Raw genomic sequence first — 21,987 nt, 5'->3', positions numbered from 1 at the left:
ATGTGGGAAGGACACCCTATCGCACACACTCACTTGGCGACGGTTCCAAATGCATTCATGGAAAGAGGTTAAAAACCGTTTGTTTAGGACTGACGCGCACGAGTGTATTCCAACTAGTAGCGCTGATCACAACACCTCTATTAAAATGCTTAAGGAAGTTATTTTCCCAAGGTTTGGAGTCCCTAGATATTTAATGACTGATGGTGGTTCACACTTTATTCATGGTGCTTTCCGTAAAATGCTTGCTAAGTATGTTGTCAACCATAGAATAGCATCACCTTATCATCCTCACTCTAGTGGTCAAGTTGGACTTAGCAATAGAGAAAAAAAATTAATAGGCCCCGAAAGAATTGGTCTAAGAAATTAGATGATGCACTTTGGGCTTATAGAACAGCTTATAAAAATCCTATGGCTATGTCTCCTTATAAAATGGTTTATGGAAAAGCTTGTCATTTGCCTCTTGAGTTAGAACATAAAGCATATTTGGCAATTAAAGAACTCAACTATGATTTCAAACCTGCCGTTAAAAAGAGTTATTTGATATTATCTCATTAGATGAATGGAGAACCCAACCTTATGAAAATGCCAAATTATTTAAAGAAAAAGTTAAAAGGTGGCATGACAAAAGAATCCAAAAGCGTGAGTTTAAAATTGGGGAATATGTTCTTTTGTACAACTCTCGTTTCAGATTATTTGCAGGAAAACTTGTCTCCAAATGGGAAGGACCTTATGTTATCGAAAAAGTTTATCATTCTGGGGCTATCAAAATAAATAATGTTGAAGGTACTAACCTAAAGGCTATCAATGGTCAAAGAATAAAACATTATATCTCAGGTGCGCCCATTAATGTTGAAAGCAATTTTATCCAAAGTATGACACTGGAACAACACATAAAAGAAACCTTCTGAAACACTCCAGAATCGTGAAAAAGAGGAGGTACGTGATACGGTAAGTAAACGGACTCCAAAAAATCCACAAAAATAATTTTTTTTCAGTTTTGGAATATTACCAAAATTAGGAAAACAAGAAACAATCAGGAAGACAACCCTGGTGGGCACAAGACATTAGTGTTGGGAACCGATGCATGGAAAACAAAAAAAATTCTACGCACACGCAATGATCTATCCATGGAGATGCATAGCAACAAGAGGGGAGAGTGTTTCTACATACCCTCATAGACCCGAAAGCAGAATCGTTTCACAACGCGATTGATCAAGTCAAACTTCTTCTCACCTCAACCGATCAAGTACCGAACGCACGGCACCTCCGCGTTCTGCACATGTTCAGCTCAGTGACGTCCCTCGCCTTCTTGATCGAGCAAGATGGCGAGGTAGTAGATGAGTTCCATTAGCACGATGGCATGGTGGCGGTGATGGTGAAGTGATATCGGCAAGGCTTCGCCTAGGGACTACGAAAATATGACCGAGGGTGTAAACGGTGGAGGGGGCGCTGCACACGGCTAACAATTGATCTGTTGTGTGCTATGCGCCCCTCCCACGTATATATAAGTGGGAGGGAGGGAGGAGAAGCCAAAGAAGGCACCCAAGTAGGAGGAATCCTACTTGGGTTCCCTCCCAAGCCGCGCCCCTCTCTTTCCTTATTTCGAGTGCGAGGAAAGGCACGGGAGGGTGGCGCCCCCCCTTTTCCTTTCTCCCATGAGAGAGAAAGGCCGGAGGGGCTAGCCCTCCCCCTTTTCCTTCACTAGGGCTGGCCAAACAAGGGAGCGGGCGCACCAGCCCCCTTGTGGGCTGGTATGTCCCTTCCTTTGGCCCATAAGGCCCATATCTTGCCGGGTGGTGCCCGGAACACCTTCTAGTGACCCGATTCCTTCCCGGTACGTCATGAAACACTTCCAGTGTCCAAATACCATCGTCCTATATATCAATCTTTACCTCTCGACCATTTTGAGACTCCTTGTCATGTCCGTGATCTCATACGGGACTCTGAACAACATTTGGTCACCAAAACATATAACTCATATAACACTATACCGTCAACGAACGTTAAGCGTGCGGACCCTACGGGTTCAAGAACTATGTAGACATGACCGAGACACCTCTCCGTTCAATAACCATTAGCGGAACTTTGATGCCCATATTGGCTCCTACATATTCTACGAAGATCTTTACCGATCGAACCGTTATGACAACATAAGTAATTCCCTTTGTCCATCGGTATGTTACTTGACCAGACCCCCGAGGAGATGTTATCTCATACCTAGTTCAATCTTGTTACCGGCAAGTCTCTTTACTCGTTCTGTAATACATCATCCTGCAGCTAACTCATTATTCACTTTTCTTGCAAGGCTTCTTATGATGTGTATTACCGAGAGGGCCCAGAGATACCTCTCCGATACTCGGAGTGACAAATCCTAATCTCGATCTATGCCAACTCAACAAACACCTTGGGGGATACCTGTAGAGCATCTTTATGATCACCCAGCTATGTTGTGACGTTAGATAACACACAAGGTATTCCTCCGGTATCCGGGAGTTGCATAATATCATAGTCGAAGGAATATGTATTTGACATGAAGAAAGCAATAGCAATAAACTGAAAGATCATTATGCTAAGCTCACGGATGGGTGTTTTCCATCACATCATTCTCCTAATGATGTGCTCCTGTTATGAAATGACAACACATGTCTATGGTTAGGAAACCTTAACCATCTTTGATCAATGAGCTAGTCTAGTAGAGGCTTACTAGGGACACAAGACATGTATTTATGTTTCCGATCAATACAATTCTAGCATGAATAATAAACCTTTATCATGAATAAGGAAATATAAAATAACAACTTTATTATTGCCTCTAGGGCATATTTCCTTCAACCAGGGCGCGCCTGGCTTACTAGGCGCACCCAGGTGGGTTGTGCCCACCTCGGATACCTTCCAGACTCCGTTTTCTTGTTTCCCAAGATAAAAAATATTTATATACCCCCCAAACCTTTTAACCACCGTATCACGGGGAAATCTTCTATTCTTCTTTCTTGCTATTTTCTGATAGATCTAGATCACCATGGCCACTTCAAGCTCTTCCAAGGACAAGTTCTTCGAGAACTTCATCAACCCGTATTTGCGGGAGGTGATGTAGCACCCTCAAGCAATCGAGATGCGTGAGAGGGTGCTCCACAACCACGACGTCCAGGGTCCCAAGGGGACGGGGACCGTGGATGCCAGGCTCAAAGTTATGGAGCAAGAGGTCTTAAAGTGCAAGGGGGTGGTGGAACATGGACTCCATGTAAATCACCTCATGATCACAGATTACACCCATGATCTTAAGGTGGATGGAAAATCCATGAAGGACATCGTATTCACCTTCGACGAGCAAATCAACTTTCTGCAAAGGCAAATCTATGATCCCCAAAACCAAGTCTAGTAATATAAGGCAAGGTTTAAAGGTATGAGTTTGGCTGCCAGTTGCAGGACTAGCGAGACTCACTCCTCATCTTATGATGGTGAGCCCTTGCCATGGAAACCGGAAGATAAGATCGTTACTACATCATCATCACCGCCACCACCACCTTCTTCAACACTTATGTATCGGGTATGGGCACTCCCCTTGGCTTATGCCAAGCTTGGGGGAGGTGCCCCGGTATCGTATCACCACCACTATCTTTTGCCTTTATTTATCTTAGTTCGATCTTTAGTTATCTTTTGATTTAGTTGAGTAAATATTTAGTTCAATCTTTCTTCGGGTGTTTGCTTAGTGATCTTTCTATCCTTGTAATCGTGTGTAGCGGGATATCCATGGCCACCTATGGTACCAAGAGGCCCCTTGCTGGTTCGGCAGGGGGGCGTCGCATTGCACAAAGAGCAGACCAGCGGACGGCAGCGTGGCAGAGAGGACACAAGCAATTTACCCAGGTTTGGGCCGCCATGAGGCATAAAACCCTACTTCTGCTTTGGTGGATTGATGGTGGAATGGAGGTGGTGAGGCGTAGTACACTTGCCCGGCAGGGGTTGCCTATGGGTAGTTATCACTACGCGCGTATGGGTTTGTCAACTTTCTAACCTTCTAACCTCCCCTACGGGTGCCATGGGCCTCCTTTTATAGATTAAGGGGTCATAACAATGGAAAAGTAGTCATTATCCACTGATATGATAGCAAATAGTGCTATCATACCTAACTCCGCGGGATGACAGGGTGCATTAAATGCACCGCTTGGTGTCACATCACTGGTTGCCCGGCGAGGTCTGTCGGGCTATCTTGCCAGCTCCACGCCTATTCTCTTGACATGTCGCATGATGGGTGTCATATGGGGGTTTCTTCTGTAGGAAATGGCTGCCATGTGGCGAATGGCTGCCACTTAATCACTTTGTAGCTTGACACCTCACTAATAGACGACGTGGGTCGTGCTTGAGTAGTTGGTGGGGTGGTTCTGCCCCTGCGAACCCCGGTAGACCTTGCCGGGGTTCCTGGTTGCTTGCTTCTGGTGGTGGCCTCGCCCCTTGCCGGGCTCGCCTGCCGGGCAAGGGAGGCCCTTCTCTTGCTGATATATTGCTCCTCTTGCTTGATCTCGGTCCCTCTGAGTTGCATGTTGATTCTTCAAATCTCTTGGTCCTTCAATCTATGGTCTGGCTCGGCTTGTCCGTGCACAACTCAGGGGGGAATGTATACCCCTGTGTATTTTCCCCGACATAAGCCCCCGGGCCTAAGCCTTACGTGTCGCGTGGCACGTTGGGTTAGGCCCCAAACGGTGCGCGGACACATGGCAGGAGAGGGTTGTGTGTGCCATTCCGTCATGGCGACAAGTCAATCCAACGTCCATTTTGCGCAATTACTACGCGTCATGGGGTCGTGGCACCATTGCAGTTATGGTAAAACGGTAACTTTCTGGAGCGCCGCGCCACGGCTCCACTTTTCCCCCTTAAGAGTAGGAAAAACAGAGCAACATGATTCACCTGTCTCTCGCCCCGCTCCTCCATCTTCTTCCTCCGCAAGCCGAGCGACAGTTCCTTTTCTCGCTCCCCCTTCCGCCGCCGCCTTCTCCACTGAATCCCCCCCTCCCCGCGTCGCTGCAAAAATGGGGAAGAAACCCGCAGAGAAGAAGAAGCCGTCGACCACGGCGAAGGAGGCCGCTGCCGAGGGGAGCAAGAGGTCGGCAGAGCTGAATAAGAAGCGGTGCGAGAACGTCGTCTTCGTTCCTTCCTCCTTGAGCGGCCCCGTTCTTCAGGCAAAGTACTGGTACCTATGGGGGAGGCCCGTCGAGAAAGGGCACGGGGCACCCGTAGTTTATGAAGCGGGTGAGGTGGATCCCCTGATTTTTATTGGTTCTTTGCTGCTTACTTCATCTGTGGTCTATGTCCTCCTTTTTCTGAGTTCTTTGAGGCAATCATGAAGATCTATGGATTCCACCTCTTTGATTTGTGTGAAAATTTTGTCGGAGTGAGGCAAATGCAATGGCGGACATGGCCATCTTCGCGCATTTGTGTGAAAATTTTGTCGGAGTGCAGCCCAATGTGGATCTATTCCGGCATTAATTCGTCCCGCTGGTGGAGACCAGGATTAACCGTTCTGGAATCATCAGCTGGATGCCGCGCTTGCTATAGAAGGCATGGGATTATCTTCCTGGGTTCCAGCATGGGAGGTGGGAAGAATGGAGAGGGGAGTGGTGCCGAATCTAGGACAAAGGCGCCGCCGAGATTTGCGAAGCGCGGCAGGAGTGCATCGAGCGTGGCAAGGGTTGGAGCACCAAGGGCCTTACCGAGGATAGGTTGCACCTGGCAATTAACAGGATCACCCGCCTAGCGGCTGCCAGGTTAACCATTGAGCATGTGGGGGTAGATTTTCTCCTCCGCCGCATCTCACCGCTGCAGGAAAGGGACAGACCTGCATGGCTGTATGGAGGCGTGGCAGACAAGATGAGGTTGCTTTCGAGGCTGGCCAACAACTTATCAGTTTATGGGCATGGCTGGTTGTGCGACCAACTATTTGGTCGGTTTGAGTTGTTTAAACTCCCAGCAACCGTCATTCCCCTGAACATCAACTCTGCCCGGGATCAGATACTGAAGTGGATGCCGGGCTGCAACGCTGAGGGACTATCGAGCACTTGGAAGCTCCCTTCCCTTGATGAAGAGCTTCAGTGGTCGAGCACCCTGGTGGAGAGGGTCACCAGGAATGAGGGTGAGATGTACAAGCGCTCCTCCCTTGTGGAGGTGGCGCATATTCTGAAGAGGGTCGATCAAGAAGGAGAAGGTTGCTCGCCTCGCGGAGATGGAGAAGGTCGTGAAGGCCGGAAAGTGCAAAGGGAAAGCCGGGAGCTGAAGCTCGTCCCAGGGAAGCAGCGAAGCGCGAGCCACGGAGGGATCTGCCGGGGAAGAGCTCACCGAGGTTGACTTTGCCAGGATGGATGCCCTAGCCACGGCAACGACGGAGCTCTAGAGGGAGGGGGAGGACATGGCAGCGACTCCCAAAGATGAGCGGCTTGCGGCTAGGCCGCAAGCCCCCGCACCGGACCCAGATCAGCACACCCACAGGTGCACGGCGACCCGAGGAGCAGCGACCTCCAACCGAGCGCCAGCCACCAAGAGGGTGAAGAAGACCTCCACCAAGTCCACCAAGGCTGAGGTGGCATGCTGTCAATCCCCTCGTCTTGCTCAGGCCAAGGCTCCTTCCACCAAACGGCCGGTGGCTACGGAGGCGGAGTCCAACTCCCGCTCCGACTCGAGTTCTTCACAGAGCTCTCCTTCCCCGGAGCTCCTGACGTCGCGGAAGGCGCCGAAGCTGCCCGGGGGTCCACCCTTCTACCTCTGAAGAGGAAGGGAGTCTCCCCCTCCCACGAAGTTCAATTTGAACTACATGCTCATCGTGGAAGAGTAAGGAGGGTTTCTCTTTGTGGCAGGCATCTTCTTAGGCCAATTTGAATGCTCTGGCTGACTCGCCTCTCATTTTTGTTACTGCCGGCATGGAAGTGGAGGAGGACACGGAGACCCTCGTTCACCATTCTCGGAAGAAGCTCTAGCACCTTAAGTCGCTGGAGGGCGCAGAGGGCTTGGCTTTGGCAGGGAAGGACGCTGAAGACCTCATGCCGAGCCACCAGCCCAGCCTCCGACCTGGGAGTGGAGACTTGGTTCCGCCCGCCGGAGATGATGGAGGCAGCCCTTCCGCCTCCCCACATGAAGGAGGTGGGGAGATGCGACATAGGGAGAGCCCCTCCCGGAGGGGCACGCCTCCTCTGCCACTCAAGCCGAAGAGGTCGTCATGGAATCCTCCGTGGCAGAGACGGTGCAGAAGGCTATCGAGCCCACCCTGGCAGAGGATGAGGCTCGTGGCTCGGCAACAACTGGTGCTGGGGAAACGGAGACCCCTGCCCAGCAGACTTCCCTAGGTACCTGGCTGGACCTTTCTTTTCTTCTATGCTTTGGTTGCATCCACTAGATTCTTCATTTGCTTGAGATTTCTGTTTCTTCATTGTTTCCTGGCCCTCCCGCGTGCAGCCCCTCAAACTGAAGAACAGGATTTGTTGGACGTGGTGGATGACATAGGGAGGTCTACCGCGGACGAAGCGGCGAGGATCTCAGCTGCTGAGGATCGGTATCTCGCTGTTGGGGACGTTCAAGGCTCCTTGGCAGTGATGGAGCATTCTTTGGTGGACGCCCCGGTAGGGGAATCGACCGTTAAGATGAAGATCCCACTCCAGACCATGGGTCCGCTTCCCACTGCCAGAACCATTGCTGAAATTCCGCCACCTCCCCAAAGTACGCTGGCAATGGTGTTGTCGCCGCCTGATATCGGAGCCCCCGGCCTGTTCCTGACAGACGCACAACGAGAGAGAAGAGCTCGGCGCCTTCTGGCACCGCTGCATCTGGGAGGCAGAGAGGCCGACGACTCAGCTGCCATCACTAAGGATTTGTCCTTCATGGAATCCATGGCGGCACACGTGAAGGAAATGCAGACCCGGCACCGCCAAAAGTGGCAGGAGCTCAAGGAATGGCGCGAATCCGCTGGCAGGGTGGATCAGAGGCTGAAGGACAAGTGCCTGGAGCTGCATGAATGGCATGACAAGCAGTTCAAGCTGCTCATGAGGCAGCAAGAGACCCTTCAGATGATGAAAGTGGATGTCATGGCTTGGGAAGGGCGCCTGGGGACCAGAGAGTATCTCTGGATGCCAGGGAGCGAGAGATCTCCCTTCAGGAGGAGAACCTTGAATCTACCCTCTGCGGCAAAGATGAAAATTTGGAGGCCTTGGTGCAGCAATGCACCAAGGAATTGGATGATAAGCATAACGTTTCTCTGGACACCCTTGCCGCTTATCATGCTGCCTAGCTGAAGAAGCTTGATGAGGATTTGGATGTTGCGTCTTCCGCCAAGGCTGAGCTTGACCGGCAGGTGGCCAAACTGAATGCAGACTTTGTCAAGAGCACCAAGAAGGTGGAGGCGCTCAAAGAGGAAGCACGTCAGGCAGATCTTCATCTGGCTGATGTGCAGTCACAGCTCTCCTTCAAGACCCAAAGCCTTTTGACCGCCAATGACAACATATCTGACATGAAGGCAAGGATTGGCTCGCTGGAGCAGTCAGCGGAATCTCTTGAATCCCGATATCAGTTGTTTTCCAAGGAGTTGGAAACCACCAAGCGTCTTCGGCAAGATGCATAGGATAGTCTGAAGAATCGGGTCGACATGAACAACCTCTGGATCAAGAGCCTGGTTGACATCACATTCCGCCTTGGCGCCCAGGCTGCGGCAATGGGCATGGATGGCCCAGTCTACTTAGCCAGCGAGCAGGAGGTCCCGATTGTCAAGTTGGGGCTCTTCTTCAACAAGTTGTTCGAAAAGTTGAAGGTGCATGAAGAGGGGAGGACCGAGCGTTTCATGACCAAGTCGCGGAGGCTCGCTCGCGATGCCCTCTTCATGGTATTGAGCAACATCGCCTGTAACCACCCAGAACTCGATCTTGATGATGGTTTCAAGAAGCCGCCTGCAAGTGCTGAAGTTGATGCCGCTGAGGGGAAGGCCACTCCCCGCGCCGACATGGTTCTTCGTGTTTAAGACATTCCACCTGGCCACAGGGCCAAGTATGAAGCAACAGTCGTTTCCACGGGGCCCTGTAATGAAACATGATATATATTCTATGTTTAGTAATTTTACCTCTAGTGTTTGTTGCAAAACTGATAATCCTAGCTGAACCCTTAAATGCATGTTTATCCTTTTAAACTCTATATGATCAAGTTTGTATGATCAATCCCTATCCATGTTCTGGATGTCTGCCGATATCATATTTCCGCGATTATCATAAGGGTCCGACCCTTAACAGTCATCTTGGCGTGGATGCGTCTCAGTAGGTTTTTCCTAGGTAGCTCTCGATGTAGCCTCTCGTCCTGTGAGCATGGATCCGGACAGGACGATGGTGCGATCAAAGAAACTAGCCAAGGTTCCATCGCATGGGGAATTTCTCAACACAAACACTTACTAGAGTTAAGGGATAAATGACTGCAAAAATCAGAAATGCATCAACAAGAGGTGATAACGTGAACTTAGCTTTCATTTTCAAACTTCTTTCTCCTCTGACAGGCTTCGCGCGTTCGACGCGTCCGCGGCACTTGGAGGAGTAGAAGGCAACCATGTGGTTTCTTTGTTCCCGGCAAGGATTGATATGCACTTCTTGCAGCTGGCGGGCATCAGGGCACGGAGCCGAGCTTCTCTGATCTTCTTCCCTTTTTTTCCCTCCCCCTCGAGTCAGTGTAGTGACCGTTGTCGCATGGATCGTGCCAATGGAGGCAGCCTTGCCGAAGCATGCTTGCCGGGGCATCAATCGACGGACTCATACCAGCGCTTTGCTCAGGATTACCCACGACGGGGGAAATACTGGACCAAGCGTCAGGTGGTAATCATCGACGTCGACAACGCTGAGGCTAAAGCATCTCGATCGTTGACGAGGGGGAGGGACGGCAAGGAGGGATCTCGCACCCGCACGTATTGTGCCCCTTCCTCCGAACGGTGCCCGAATGGCGAGAACGCCATACGAGCCGCCGACATAAATCTACCACCGCCAGCAGTGGTCTTGGCCATAATCGTTGACATGACAAAGCTCGGAGAGTGACAGGACGGCGTGGGGGAGGCCCGCTTTGCTTCCGCGTCTCCGCAGGCGCCAGAGTTGGTGGCACCATCGAAGGTGGAGACGGCGACGAAGATGATGTGCTGCGCATGCTTTCAGGTTCGTGCAAACGAGCCCCCTACCTGGCGCGCCAAAGATGTCACGGGATATCCACGGCCACCTATGGGACCAAGAGGCCCCTTGTTGGTTCGGCATGGGGCATCACGTTGCACAAAGAGCAGACTAGCACACAGCAGCGTGGCAGAGAGGACACAAGCAATTTACCCAGGTTCGGGCCGCCGTGAGGCATAAAACCCTACTCTTGCTTTGGTGGAATTATGGTGGAATGGAGGTGGTGAGGCATAGTACACTTGCCCGGCAGGGGTTGCCTATGGGTAGTTGTCACTACGCGCGTATGGGTTTGTCAACTTTCTAACCTTCTAACCTCCCCTATGGGTGCCATGGGCCACCTTTTATAGATTAAGGGGTCACCACAATGGCAAAGTAGTTATTATCCACTGATATGATAGCAAACAGTGCTATCATACCTAACTATGTGGGCTAATAGGTTGCATTAAATGCACAGCTTGGTGTCACATCACTGGTTGCCTGCGAGGCCTGCCGGGCTATCTTGCCAGCCCCACGCCTGTCCTCTTTACGTGTCGCAGGACGGGTGTCATCGGGGGGTTTCTTCTGTAGGAAATGGCTGCCATGTGGCGAATGGCTACCACTTAATCACTTTGCGGCTTGACACCGCACTGATAGACGACATGGGTCGTTCTTGAGTGGTTGGTGGGGTGGTTCTGCCCCCGCGAACCCCGGCAGACCTTGCTGGGGTGCCTGGTTGCTTGCTTCTGATGGTGGCCTCGCCCCTTGCCGGGCTCACCTGCCCGGCAAGGGAGGCCCTTCTCTTGCCGATATATTGCTCCTCTTGCTTGATCTCGGTCCCTCTGAGCTGCATGTTGATTCTTCAAATCTCTTGGTCCTTCAATCTTTGGCCTGGCCTCGGCTTGTCCGTGCACAAATCAGGGGAAAATGTATACCCCTGTGTATTTTCCCCGACATCGTGTGCGAGATATATAATGAAGTTTAGTTTGAGTTTTTCTTTCTTTACTTTCGTGTCCCAATAAATAGAAAGGAAAATAAATGAAAAAGATCATATGCTAATCTTATGGTAAGTATTGACATCACATAAGGAAGAGTATAAGTAGTAAAATTTATTGGAGATTGACAAACATAGCATTGGTCAATGATTTCAATTGATGAAATTATTAAGAAGGGAAGAGAAGATTCACATGCAAATACACTATCTTGGACATCTTTTATGATTGTGAGCCCCCATAAAAATATTGTATGCCAAAATTGTTGATGTTGGACAAGGAAGATAGTGTAATGATTTATGTTTGTTCATATTCACATCAAAGTTATATTGCCATTGATCCTTTAACATGTGGTGCTTGCCCCTATCTTTGCTAGCAAAAAATTCCGCACTAAGTAGAAATACTACTTATGCATCCAAAAACCCTTAAACCCAAATCTTATTTTGAGAGTCCACCATACCTATCTATGGATTGAGTAAGATCCTTCAAGTAAGTTGTCATCGATGCAATAATGAAATAAAAATTTCTTCTAAATGTGTGAGATCATTTAGTGTAAGAGAAAATTGAGTGTTGTACGAACTTGTGATGGCAAAATAATAAAAGTGACAGACTGCATAATAAAGGTTGCTATCACAACGGGCAATATAATGTGATGTTATTTTGCACTAAGAGATTGAGCATACAACCAAAAAGCGCATGGCAACCTCTGCTTCGCTTTGTGGCCTATCTTTTACTTTCATGTATTTAATTTTATGCAAGAGTCAAAGTATTCTTCCCTATTCCTTTTTATTTTCTCTTTTGCAAGCATCATGTGGTGAGGAAAGATCTAGACACATATATCCAACTGAATATGAGTGTATATGAGTTATTATTGTTGACATCACCCTTGAGGTTAATACGTTGGGAGGCGAAACTATAAGCCCCTATCTTCCTATGTGTCTGGTTGAAACTTTTTGCTGATGGGTATGCGATGAGTGTTAGCAATCGTAGAAGTATATATGATGGTTGAGTATGTGGACTTGCTAAAAGGCCCTGATACATGACCCTTCCTGAAAAGATGATGAATTGTAGTTGCAAAGTTGACTGAGAACATAGTTTGTTGGTTTTGAATAGAGTTTATGCTTTATACTTCGATGTTGTGATGAATTGTTACTTGTTCATGAGAAGTTATATGATAGAAGTTATTTGGTAAAGTTTCATATTAAAAGTTCTATAATAAAGTATGTTGTTGTTATAATAATATACATGATGCTTCTATGTCCGTATTTCATTTTTATCGACACCTCTCTCTAAGCATGTGGACATGTTTTTCGATATCGGTTTTTCGCTTCAGGACAAGCGAGGTCTAAGCTTGGGGGAGTTGATACGTCCATTTTGCATCATGTTTACCTATTGTTATTTACTATGTTTTTATGCATAATAATGCCTTTTGGAGTAATTCTAACGCCTTTTCTCTCATAATATGCAAGCTTCACATAAAGAGGGAGAATGCCAGCAGCTATAATTCTGGACCTGGAAAAGCTACGCCAGAGTTACCTATTTTTCACAACTCCAAATGAGCTAAAAATTTACGAAGAATTATTTTTGCAATATATAAAAAAATACCGGAGGAGGCCCACCAGGTGGGGACAACCCACCTGGGCGCGCCAAGCCCCCCAAGGGCGCCCTGGTGGGTTGTGCCCTCCTCGGCCCACCTCAGTTGCCCCTCTTTTGGTATATATTTGACTTAGAAAAAATAAGGAGAGGACTTTCGGGACGAGCGCGGCCGTCTCGAGGTGGAACTTGGGCAGGAGCAGTTTTGCCCTCCGGCAGAGCTTCCGCCGGGGGAACTTCCCTTCCGGAGGGGGAAATCATTGTCATCATCATCACCAACAAATATCCCATCTTGTGGAAGGCAATCTTCATCAACATCTTCAACAACACCATCTCCTCTCAAACCCTAGTTCATCTCTTGTGTTCTATCTTTGTACCGGAACCTTAGATTGGTGCTTGTGGGTGACTAGTAGTGTTGATTACATCTTGTAGTTGATTACTATATGGTTTATTTGGTGGAAGGTTATATGTGCAGATCCATTATGCTATTTAATACCCCTCTGATCTTGAGCATGATCATCATCTGTGAGTAGTTACTTTAGTTCTTAAGGTCACGGGAGAAATCTTGTTGCAAGTAATCATGTGAACTTGATATGTGTTCGATATTTTGATGATATGTATGTTGTGATTCCCTTAATGGTGTCATGTGAACGTAGACTACATGACACTTCACCATATTTGGGCCTAAGGGAATGCATTGTGGAGTACTTATTAGATGATGGGTTGCTAGAGTGACAGAAGCTTAAACCCTAGTTTATGCACTACTTTGTAAGGGACCGATTTGGATCGAAAAGTTTGATGCTATGGTTAGATTGTATCTTAATACTTTTCTCGTAGTTGCGGAGGCTTGCAAGGGTGTTAATAATAAGTAGGAGGTTTGTTCAAGTAAGAACAATACCTAAGCACCGATCCACTCACATATCAAATTATCAAAGTAGAAAACACGAATCAAACCAACATGATGAAAGTGATTAGATGAAATTCCCGTGTACCCTCAAGAACACTTTGCTTATCATAAGAGACCATTTTGGCATGTCCTTTGACACAGAAGGATTGTGCTACCTTGCTGCATATTATTTGCCTTTACTGTTACTTGCTCGTTACAAATTATCTTGCTATCAAACTACTCATTGCTTATAATTTCAGTGCTTGCAGAGAATACCTTGCTGAAAACCACTTGTCATTCCCTTCTGCTCCTCGTTGGGTTCGGCACTCTTACTTATCGAGAGGACTATGATTGATCCCCTATACTTGTGGGTCATCATTCACCAAGGTAAGTAGCAGCTAGGACAGGATTAGTGGCCAACAGTGTTTTGATTTCTTCCAGAGCTGAGTTGGCCTTGGGCATCCACTTGAAGCTCCCAGTCTATTTGAGCAGTTCCCACAGTGGAAGTGTCTTTTCACTAAGGCGAGATATGAATCGGCTCAGGGACGCAACGCATCCTACCAATCTCTGGATATCTCTAAGCTCGGCAAGTGTATTGAAGGAGAACAGACCATAGGGAGTGCTAAATGCAGTTGCTTCTTGGTTGGATTCCTTTATCCTGATTTGATGGTAGCCCGAGCACGCATCCAGAAAACATAAGAGGTCATGGCCGGCAATGACATCGATAATTTGGTCGATCCAACATAACGAGAAGGGGTCATTAGGGAAGGCTTTGTTGACGTCTTTAAAATCGACACACAAGCGCTTGGATTTATCCTACTTGGGTACCATGACCAAGTTTGCTAATCACTCCGAATGTTTAACTTCTCTGATGAATATGGCTTCCAGTAGTTTTGCCAGATCTTCTCCCATTGCTTGTCTCTTTTGCTCGGAGAACCTATGCAATGCATGTTTAACTGGTTTACATCCCTCTATTATGTTCACGCTGTGCTCTGTGAGGTCCCTTGGGAAGTTGGGATGTCTGGCATGTCCAAAGGGTGCCAAGCGGATATATCCCAGTTTTCGTGAGAAATTAGCGGAGTGCCACATCTAGCATGGCGTCTAGACGAGTTTCGATGGAGACCATTTAGACGGGTCCTCGGGGTGGACTTGGAACTTAATGATCTCATCGGCTGGTTTAAAGGACGTTGATTTTGAGCCTTTGGCGAGAACAACGTTGTCCTTATGGACCGTTGCCCATAGCTCAGATAACTCCTCGGCGGCTAAGGCATCGGATTCAGCCTCGAGGGCCAAGTTTGCAGTCCTGTCCTCGGCTTTGAACGATCAATCGGGGTTGCCGTCTATCGTAATCACGCCATTCGGCCCCGACATCTTTAATTTCACATATGCGTAGTGGGGGATGCCATGAAACATGGCAAACATGGATCAGTCGAGCAGCGCGTAGTAGCCGCTCTAGAACAGGACTATGTTGAAGATTAAGGCCTCTACCCGATAATTATTGGGAGTTCCGAACACCATGTTGAGCATGACTTTTCTGGTGCAACGTGCTTATTTCCCAGGGACGATACCTTTAAAGGTTGTTCTGCACGGCTGGACGCAGGGTCTGTCAAACTGCTTTTTTTTGCTAAGTATCCTCATAGATTAGGTTGAGGTTGCCGCCTCCGTCCATCCATCAGGATGTTGGACAAATGGTAACCGTTGATTATGGGTTCAAGGATGAGAGCCGCGACTCCTCAAGTGTGGACTCCCATTGGTTGGTCTTGATGGTAAAAATTGATCAGAACTTTCGACCACTTGTCCTCTGAGGTCGCTGCGATCGTCATGGTGTAGATCTCTCGAAGAGCTCTTTTACGTTAGTTTCAACAGGAATGTGTCTCATAGTTCATAAGAACATCATTGACCTCAGACGGATATCGTCCTTGGTCGTGGTTGATTGCTATTCCTTGGCTTGCTCTGTTGCCGGGGTTATTGAATTGTCCTCCTTTGCCACATGTCTCGGGACCCAAAATTTCCTGTGTTTGTGGGTGGCCGGTTTATCTGACTAGGTGGAGTGGATTGAGCATGGTCGGTCGAGTACTGTGTCTAGTAGCGATTTAACTCTGTTTCTACTTGCCCGAATTCTTCCATGGAAGTTGATCATTGTGCCTATCATCATCGATGCGCTTGGGTGATTGGTTATGGTGGGAGAGCCTGCCTCCCCCTTATGCCCCGGGAAATTCTGAGCAAGGGTCTTGGCGCCATTAATTGGCTAAATCAGCGTCCTCTATGGAGAAATAGTTTTTCATCATGTCGGAGAGTTCGGCGAACATCCTCGTACGATGATGATAGAATTGCCTTCTGACCCCTTCATCGCAAACATTGAAGTAGGACGGCGCTAGGGCTTCCTCGTCCATACAATCCGGAATTTTGTTTTTCTTTAATAGAAAACTTGTCGAGAATTGTTGGATGGTCTCCCTTATCTTCTATATGACTTAGGGCTAGATCCCATATGTCAGTTTGTCCCATGTTATCTGGGCAGTACTCGACATGGGTAGTGGGCGGGAACAAAAAATAGGCTCCGACCCGATCTGACATTGGTACCAAAGATTGTCTTTCCGAGGATCAATTCGATATCAATCCTCATTTTATTTAGCGGGGCCACACATGTCTAGCTTTCACACTAACTCGTTGCATCTAAGCTCTAGGCTTGTTCAGGCGAGACATGGTTCTTGTTCCAAGCTTGACTTGGAGTTGGTGCTTGGATAAATATGCCTTGCTTTTCCACAACCTGATATAGTGTCATGTGCAAGGAAAGTGAGGCTGGTCCTGAATTGTCGAGTTCCATATATCGGGGAGAGGTTGAGTCCTCAATTTTCCCCGACCATCCGGTCGAGCCGTGGTAGGGGAGTTCTGGGGCGGAGGCTGCACCGTTGCTGACCTGATCGTCAGCCGTGGACGTCATCGAACCGCTTCGACCACTTGGAGGACCTATATGGGCCACCAATGATTGAGTCAAATCCAGCAGATCTTGCTTAGGGGATCCCGAGCTGGTAACCTTAGCACGATGGTAACAAATGACACGGGGATTTACCCAGGTTCACGCTCTCTCGAAGAGACAATACCCTATGTCATATTTTGATTGTATTTATTTGGAGGGAGTATATATAAGTTACAAATGATCTGTCACAATATCATGTCTGAGAGTTGGCGTCTATGGTGCTCACCCTCGGCTTATATAGGTACCGAGGGTGCCTAGGGTTACACAAAGGTCGGTTACATCTAAGGGTAAACGTGTCGAAGACTGCCTCTATGTCTTGGTGTATGCGCCAAGTCTTCAGGAAAAATCCACCTTGGTGCTCCTGGGACCAACGAATATGGCCCACTAGTTGATCATCTTGGGTGTCCTCGTACCAGCCCATATGGTCGGGAGCCAACGTGGCAAGCACCCCTAGTCCAGGGCACCATCACTCATGTAGCATCATCTTGTTTGAAAAGTGGTCATGGTAGCACACAATGTCTTTGGTTTGGTGGGCTCTCATGAGCATCATATCTCAAGCTTCAAGGTGAAAACAAAAGGTCTGACCTTCGTTGGTTGCACCCTGCAACAACAATGTTTATGCACTTTTCCTTGTTTAAGGTATTTCTTTGGAGATTACTCGGGTATGCTCTCCACGGTTAAAACTCAAGATCTGACCTTCAGCGGTTGGATCAAACGACAACAATGCTTGTTCATTGCTTCTTTCCTGAAGGTGCTGCTTTTAGAGGACCTTCCTTTGTAATTGGTGTGTTATAAAGGGCGATGATTGATGTTTTTGTCCTTCCTGTAGGCGTTGCTTTCAGAGAAACTTCCTCATTGTTTTTGTCTTGTTAATGGTGGTGATTGGTGTTGTTTCTTGTTTGATTGGTGCATGCCATTAGTCGCATCAATTTTGTTTTTTTATTTTTCTTCTTCCCTTTATCTTTTTTGATTCTGTACATCCTTAATGTCTCGACTAGGTCTTGATGTTATGTTGCTCTAGAGACCGAGCGTAATTGATATCATCTTTATATCAATATCGTGTTCCATTGTAGACAGAGAATACGTTCTCCTCAAATGGTTGAGCCCTTCGTGTTGCAGCCGGCGTGGTGGTGTCGGTCGGCTCCTAGTCAGGTGATTGCTGGCATTTGGGGCATGCGACAGTGTTGGGAAACGTAGCATGAAATTTCAAAAAAAATCCTACGCTCATGCAAGATCTATCTAGGAGATGGATAGCAACGAGAGGGGGAGAGTGTGTCCACGTACCCTCATAGACCGAAAGCGGAAGTGTTTGACAACGCGGTTGATGTAGTCAAACTTCTTCTAGATCCGATCGACCAAGCACCGAACGTACGACACCTTCGAGTTCTGCACACGTTCAGCTTAATGACGTCCCTCGTCCTCTTGATCCAGCAAAGGTGCTAAGGAAGAAGATGAGTGCCGTCAGCACGATGGTGTGGTGACAGTGATGGTGAAGTGATCCGCGCAGGGCTTCGCCTAAGCACTACGAAAATATGACCGTGGGAGTAAATGGTGGAGGGGGGCGCCTCACACGTCTAGGCAATTGTCTGGTGTGTGCTAGGGGCGCCCCCACATATATATAGGTGGGGGCAGGGGAGGCACCCTAGTAGGCCGAATCCTACTTGGGGCCTTCCTATGGCCGGCGCCCCCCTTTCCTCATCTGCCGGAGGGGCAAGGAAAGAGAGGGTGAGAGGGAAGGAAGGGGGAATCCTATTCCCTCTTTTTCCTATCCTTCTCCTTCTCGGCCGGCCCATATGGGCGGCGCACCAGCACCTTGTGGCTGGTGTGTTTCCCCTCTTGGCCCATAAGGCCCATATCTTTTGCCGGGGGTGTCGGGAACCCCTTCCGGTGACCCGATATGTACCCAGTACCCTCCGAAACACTTCCGGTGTTCGAATACCATTGTCCTATATATCAATCTTTACCTCTCGACCATTTCGAGACTCCTCGTTATGTCTGTGATCTCATTCGGGACTCCAAACAACATTCCGTCACCAAATCACATAACTCATATAATACTATGTCATCATCGAACGTTAAGCGTGCGGACCCTACGGGTTCGAGAACTATGTAGACCTGACCGAGACACCTCTCCGGTCAATAACCAATAGCGGAACCTGGATGCCCATATTGGCTCCTACATATTCTATGCAGATCTTTATCGGTCAAACCGTTATGACAACATACACAAATCCATTTGTCCGTCGGTATGTTACTTGCCCGATATTCGATCGGCGGTATCTCTATACCTAGTTCAATATCATTACCGGCAAGTCTCTTTACTCGTTCCATAATACAACATCTCGTAACTAAATCATTAGTCACTTTGCTTGCAAGGATTATTATGATGTGCATTACCGAGAGGGCCTAGAGATACCGCTCTGATACCAGGAGTGACAAATCCTAATCTCGATCTATGCCAACCCAAAAAACACCTTCGGAGATATCTGTAGAGCAACTTTATAATCACCCAGTTATGTTGTGACGTTTGATAGCACACAAGGTATTCCTCCGGTATCCGCGAGTTGCATAATCTCATAGTCGAAGGAATATGAATTTGACATGAAGAAAGCAATAGCAATAAAACTAAACGATCAATATGCTAAGCTAACAGATGGGTCTTGTCCATCACATCATTCTCCTAATGACGTGATCCCGTTCATCAAATGATAACACATGTCTATGGTTAGGAAACTTAACCATCTTTGATTAACGAGCTAGTCTTGTTGGAAATATGCCCTAGAGGAAATAATAAAGTGGTTATTATTATATTTCCGTGTTCATGATAATTGTCTATTGTTCATGCTATAATTGTATTAACCGGAAATCGTAATACATGTGTGAATACATAGATCATAATATGTCCCTAGTAAGCCTCTAATTGACAAGCTCGTTGATCAATAGATGGTCATGGTTTCCTGACCATGGACATTGGATGTCATTGATAACGGGATCACATCATTAGGAGAATGATGTGATGGACAAGACCCAATACTAAGCGTAGCACAAGATCGTGTAGTTCGTTTGCTAAAGCTTTTCTAATGTCAAGTATCATTTCCTTAGACCATGAGATTGTGCAACTCCCAGATACCGTAGGAATGCCTTGGGTGTACCAAACGTCACAACGTAATTGGGTGGCTATAAAGGTGCACTACAGGTATCTCCAAAAGTATCTATTGGGTTGGCACGAATCGAGATTGGGATTTGTCACTCCGTATGACGGCGAGGTATCTCTGGGCCCACTCGGTAATGCATCATCATAACAAGCTCAATGTGACTAAGGAGTTAGCCACGAGAACATGCGTTACGGAACGAGTAAAGAGACTTGCCGGTAACGAGATTTAACGTGGTATAGAGATACTGACGATCAAATCTCGGGCAAGTAACATGCCGATAGACAGAGGGAATTGTATATGGGATTGATTGAATCCCCAAAATCGTGGTTCATCCGATAAGATCATCGTGGAACATGTGGGAGCCAACATGGCTATCCAGATCCCGCTATTGGTTATTGACCGGAGAGAAGTCTCGGTCATGTCTACATGCCTCCCAAACCCGTAGGGTCTACACACTTAAGGTTCGATGACGCTAGGGTTATAGGGAAAGTACGTACGTGGTTACCGAATGTTGTTCGGAGTCCCGGATGAGATCCCGGACGTCACGAGGAGTCCCGGAATGGTCCGGAGTGAAACAATGATATATAGGAAGTCAGGATTTGGACATCGGATGTTTTCTAGGCATCACTGCTAATGTACCAGGACCACCGGCCCCAGAGGCTTGCATGGGCCAAGAGTGGGAAGGGACCATCCCCTGAGTGGGATGGTGCGCCTCCCACTAAGGCCCAAGGCGCAGCAAAAGGGGAGAGGGGGAACCCTAGGCGCAGATGGGCCTAAGGCCCACCCTAGGGCGTGCCCCCTCTCTCCCCCTCTTGGCCGCCCCCTCCATCCCATCTAGGGCTGCAGCCCCCTCCCCTCCTCCGATATATAATAGGGGTTTTGGGGCTGCCACACACGAAAGTCTCTCTCTCGGCGCAGCCCTACCTCTCCACCTCCTCGTATTCCGTAGTGCTTGGCGAAGCCCCGCTAAAGAACCACGCTACTCCACCACCACCACGCCGTCGTGCTACTGCTGGAGATGTCTTCCCCAACTGTCGGTGTCAAAACCGGTGGATCTCGGATAGGGGGTCCCGAACTGTGCGTCTAAGGCGAATGGTAATAGGAGGCAGGGGACAAGATGTTTACCCAGGTTTGGGCCCTCTTGACGGAGGTAATACTTTATGTCCTGCATGATTGTTCTTGATGATATGAGTATTACAAGAGTTGATCTACCACGAGATCGTAGAGGCTAAACCCTAGAAGCTAGCCTATGGTGATTGTATGTCCCTAGAAGCTAGCCTATGGTATGATTGTATGTTGTCCTACGGACTAAACCCTTCGGTTTATATAGACACTGGAGGGGGCTAGGGTTACACAGAGTCGGTTACAAGGGAGGAGATCTACATATCCGTATTTCCTAGCTTGCATTCCACGCCAAGGAGAGTCCCATCCGGACACGGGACGAAGTCTTCAATCTTGTATCTTCATAGTCCAACAGTCCGGCCAAAGGATATAGTCCGGCTGTCTAGAGACCCCCTAATCCAGGACTCCCTCAGTAGCCCCTGAACCAGGCTTCAATGATGATGAGTCCGGCGCGCAGATTCGTCTTCGGCATTGCAAGGTGGGTTCCTCCTCCGAATACTCCATAGAAGATTTTGAACACAAGGATAGTGTCCGGCTCTGCAAAACAAGTTCTGCATACCACCATAGAGAGAATAATATTTCCACAAATCTAATCTGCTGACACGTTTGACAGCACGACATCATGCCATCGCCGGGTCTTTATTCGAACCGTTTTTCTCAACCAGCGCTGCACATATTGCGAGGCGGGTTTCCTGACACGTCTTGTCAAAGCAGAGATCGTGTCCTCCTTATTGCGGGATTCTCATCAATACGGATGTGGGTAACCCAATCATGCCTATTGGTATGACTCCTCATTTTTAGGCAAGTCCCAAATGGCCACGAGGAGGACGCTTGATATTCACCTTCTTTGTAAAGAGGGCGAGGCCTGTCCTTTTTTCCCTCGCGTGCTTAATCGAATCCTTCCCCCGCCTCGAGTTCCAACACCCAAGGCTCAGGTCAGGCGCTTCGGACCTTCAACCATGTCCGGATCCAACCTTCAAGGTCGGTGGATGCCTTCCTCTTTCACAGAGGAGGACATCAACAAGCTGAGAGAGGCTAGATATCTGACTACCGAAATTTCGCATAGGCTGCCTGCCCGAGGGCAGGTCATCCCCACTCCCGAACCCAACGAGAGTGT

The sequence above is a fragment of the Triticum urartu genome, chromosome 1, assembly GCF_003073215.2.
Source record: "Triticum urartu cultivar G1812 chromosome 1, Tu2.1, whole genome shotgun sequence".
NCBI lineage: Eukaryota > Viridiplantae > Streptophyta > Magnoliopsida > Poales > Poaceae > Triticum > Triticum urartu.
This window is presented reverse-complemented; position numbering follows the sequence as displayed.